The sequence below is a fragment of the Diabrotica undecimpunctata genome, chromosome 10 (genome assembly GCF_040954645.1).
Source record: "Diabrotica undecimpunctata isolate CICGRU chromosome 10, icDiaUnde3, whole genome shotgun sequence".
Taxonomy (NCBI): Eukaryota; Metazoa; Arthropoda; class Insecta; order Coleoptera; family Chrysomelidae; genus Diabrotica; species Diabrotica undecimpunctata.
The window spans coordinates 10660174-10664988 of NC_092812.1; the positions used below are offsets into that span (position 1 = coordinate 10660174).

General features: G+C 32.1%; 1 long non-coding RNA gene across 1 annotated transcript; it reads right to left on the bottom strand.

The window, feature by feature from the left end:
* Positions 1 to 827: 827 nt before the first annotated feature.
* On the bottom strand, positions 828 to 3033 carry LOC140452318 (uncharacterized). Its single transcript, XR_011952169.1, has 3 exons — positions 2407 to 3033; positions 2160 to 2350; positions 828 to 2104 (listed from the first exon to the last, which is right to left on the bottom strand). It is a non-coding gene; the product is annotated as an uncharacterized lncRNA (long non-coding RNA).
* Between the last annotated feature and the right edge of the window lie 1782 nt (positions 3034 to 4815).

Here is a 4815-nt window from a genome sequence, read left to right on the forward strand (position 1 = left end):
TCCTTAAAGCTTTTTATCGCAAATCTAGAAAATATACTCAAAAAATGAGCTAACGAGAAAAAAGGATTATACATTAATAAATATTCTAGTTATCTGAGATTCAAAACAAAAATTTAACACAATGTAGTGAATGTTGTAGTAGTGTATAGTAGTTGAAATATTCAAGAAACGTCAAGAGATCAAGACGACGTCCAAACTTAAGATGGGACTATGACATGAAACAAACAGGTAGAACATGGTACCATACCTCGAGGTGAATCCGAACAGTAGGGGAGAATTCGTACAAAGCCGCCTCTGTCTACTTCTACGTCACTGTTACCAATGCGCGAACTCACAAATCAACTATATGTACTGAATTTTGTCGGGTCTAGGGTCTTGGCACAGTATATTGCTTATAAAGAATCAGTAGGTTCACTCTGCCGCCAGTCCTTTGTTCTTCATGTTCCATTTTTTTCACGCGCATTATTTCCACGCGCAGATAAATTCCAGTTTTTGATACACTGCTCAATATAATTTTTAATACACTGCTCGAAAATAAATAGGAAAAAAGTGATTTGTGGCGAAATAAAATTTAATTAGATTTTCGGAATAATGAATACTTTCCTAAATTTAGCGTTTTCGACAATTATCAATAGTTTCCCAAAATAATTATTACTGTTTGTCCTTCAAAATGTATTATGTTGAATCCATCAGTTTTGATTAATCGAATATTAATTTTTTGTATTCATTAGAAAATCACACTGTATTCACTGTTACTGGTGAGAAATCTCATAAAACGAAGATCTAATGAGGAAACTAATTTCTATAGATGAAAAAATAATAATACATTCGAATTATAAATTATATTTTGAAAATTTGAATTTTACAATACCAGTTATAATAAAAATAGGATTATAAAAACACAAGTAGCGAACTATGAATACAAGTTAGAATAGAATATATATATTTTCACAATCACAACTTATTAATAACAAAATAATGAAATGAAAAAAGTCATATAGCCTAAAGATCCCACTGTAGGATCACTACGTTCATAACGTAGTTAGTCAAACTCATATTTTTACGTACATTTAAAATTGAAAGAATCTATCTATATAAAAGGCTAGGATGAAAAGTCACACTGTTTATTCAGTAAGGTAACTACGCCACCTAGAAAAGAAATCTGAACTACCAACATCTACCAAAATTAAATGTAATTAATTAAAAGCTGTAAAAACGCTGTTGAGGCAGAAAAAATACACTTTCGACATTGGAGCGTGTGATACGTTAAATGAAAGGGCACTACACAGTATCTTCAATATTAATGAACGTATAGCGACATACGAGATATGATAGGGTACTATGAATAAAAATAGATTTACCATAAGACAAATTTTGATTTTTTGACTTAAAGAAGGCCCCAGGTTCAGTACAAAATAAACAACTGATTGAATCCTAACATGCGACATGGCAAATGAAAGGGGAGGATATAACGAATATATTCAGATAGAAAAAATAAACAAGGCGACTATTAAAAGGGCACTACGCAGTATCTTCAATATTAATGAACGTATAGCGACATACGAGATATGATAGGGTACTATGAATAAAAATAGATTTACCATAAGACAAATTTTGATTTTTTGACTTAAAGAAGGCCTCAGGTTCAGTACAAAATAAACAACTGATTGAATCCTAACATGCGACATGGCAAATGAAAGGGGAGGATATAAAGAATATATTCAAATAGAAAAAATAAACAAGGCGACTATTAAAAGGGCACTACGCAGTATCTTCAATATTAATGAACGTATAACGACATACGAGATATGATAGGGTACTATGAATAAAAATAGATTTACCATATGACAAATTTTGATTTTTTGACTTAAAGAAGGCCTCAGGTTAGGTACAAAATAAACAACTGATTGAATCCTAACATGCGACATGGCAAATGAAAGGGGAGGATATAACGAATATATTCAGATAGAAAAAATAACTAATAATAAAATAATTTCCCACAAATATCCAACAATTAGTTTTAAAAATATATGCATACCTTCAATTCTATATGCCAATGATTCCGGAGTACTCGCAAATGTTTGTAACTTCTCCACAGGTGTGCCTAGAAAATTACAAAAATGAGTTCTCTCATTATTCACCTGAAAGAAAGAACATACCTTGAACTGGAATGTTTAATCTCACAAGATGACTAGATGGTTTTGCGTTTTTTTTCAACCTGCTTTTAAGCATTCCTGCAAAGGCAGGTTCCTCAAAATGTAAACTGCATATTCTAAAGTGATCATAACAATATTGAGCACTGTACATGGCAAGTTTTTCACATTGAACAATTTTCTTCCATTCTGCAAACCTAAAAATACAACACCGATGAGGTCAATTATATTAAATAGAGAATTTAGTTCTTACCGATTTTCATCCTTGGGAAACCTGAAGAAACTCAAGTTCAAGTTGTTATGGTCCCTGGAATTTTTTCTACATATACAGCAATAATAAACACTTGTTTTAGCTGAATTCATCATAATCCGTCGTTTAAAATAATAAAACCACTTAGAAAACTGGAGAAATATCACAGTAATATGTATTAAAAACGAAATAAACTTATAAAACCAACTAAATAACAACAGATAAATGAAATTTATATATAAATTACTGAAATAACTGTAATTTCTAGTTTCACAGCATAAACACAAACACGTGTTTGGGTAAAATCAATGTTGCCAAATGTAATCAATCAATGGATAGATACTTATGATTAATTATTTGAGAATAGATTAAATCAATTAGGCAATATGATTTTTCAAACTTTAGAAGTGTGTATAGTGGCTATGTAAAGAATTTTACCATTTATGAAATTTATTTTCCTCTTTTTGAAGAACTTCTATAATAATTATTTTATTATAAATTTGAAATATTCTTTGAAACTGAAGGAATATTTTAAATCTTGCAACAGCGGCATTTTTCGCCAAATCTATTGCGCATATCTTCCAGGAGTGGATTCGAAATTGGAACCGTGAAAATGCGAGAGTGAACCTACTGATTCTTTATAAGCAATATACTGTGGTCTTGGTCTAAGCACATCTAAGTTAGTAGTCGAGATATAACGGTGTACGTGGCATCGTATCGTTTTGTTAGAGAGTTTTTGTGCAAGCAAATACGTATACCTAACGTATCTTTTTGACATATAAGCATGCGCATTAATGTTTGAACTAACGTATAACCTAACGTAACGCCCTGGTACGTTACGTTCATGCGCATCCCTATCGAGCCGAAGGTAACCGATTACACCAGTGGATCTTACCCGATTACCAAAATATCAACAAAGAAGATAGAAGCTAGAAGCGTCTATATTCTTTGATATCAACATTCAACATCCACATTTCATAAGCACACTGGTATGTGTTTTTTCACATTTGTGGTTAAGTATATTTGTTTTGAATTTTATATATAATGGAAAGCAGTAGAAAACGACTTGACTACAGCAATGAAGATGATTTGTTCTTGTTGAAGGAAGTCGTAGGCAAGAAGCCTTACGACCATCCAGAAAGGTGGAATTTAATCTAAAAGCGAAGAATATTTTTACATTTTATATCAGACATGGTATCAAAATTAAGGTCCGTATAGTCGTGCAAGATGTGGAGAAGAAGGGCATCTTCTATGTCTTTATCATCAATAAAGGTATCTACATTTAATATTGCGTCCATCTCAAAAATTAAAAATTGTTCAAAAAAATATTTGTTATTTATTTTGAATATCAAAAATAGGGTTAAATGGCAAGGACAAGACTAGCACTGACAATTTATTAGTTAATCACTAATTCGATGAGGGCAACACCATCATTACGTTCCGTGCAGAACTTTAACTCTCAATTTAAAGTTCATCTTCTTCGATACGTTAGTTCTTTACGTATAGGGAGATACATTACGTTAGGTAGTTACAAAAACTCCCTGTTCACTCATAGCTACGTATTTTATAACCTTTAAATTTTAGGCTTTTACATACAAAATGTTATAGTTGTATTTAGCCTAGTTTTTTTTTAGAAATTAATTTGCAAAAATTTGTCTTCAAGTAGGTCGAATCTGGACACCATGATGCGACAGTACAAAAAAAAGTAGGTATAAACTTCATGAATTACAATTTAGAAAATATGAAATGAGCTATTTCTGATTCTAAGAATAAATTGCATGATAGACTCAAAGGCAAATCGACATTTCAACAAGGTGGACAAAATGCTCGTAGTGCACAAGAAAAAAGAATGATAGCACAAGGTATCATAAAATTTTATGATTTGGGGTTTCCCATGATCCGTTCCGATATAAAAGTCTTAATAAAAAGCTATCTGAACAGAAAAGGACAAACTATTAAAGTTTTTAAGAACAATCTACCCGGGATCGACTGGTTTTATACATTCCTTAAGAGAAATAATGTTCGAACAGATCGTATGGTCCAAAATATAAGGCGGTGCAAGGCAAATGTTACACGAGAAACAGTTTTATACTATTTTAAGAATTTCAAAAACAGACTTATAGGCGTTCTCCCATCTCACATTGTCAATTACGACGAAGCTAATTTAACTGACGACCCGGGTAGAATTCAAATGTTGTGACGCCGTAGATCAAAAAGGGTCGAAAGAATAATGGATTCGAGCAAAGCCAGTACAAAGTTATAATGACTATCAGCGGATCAGGTATACTTTTATCCCCATATATGGTGTACAAATCGATACACTTATATCCATCATGGGTAGAGTGAGGGCCAGAAGGGTGTGTCTACAATAGAACAAAGTCAGGCTGGTTCGACTCTCCAACATTCAAAGAC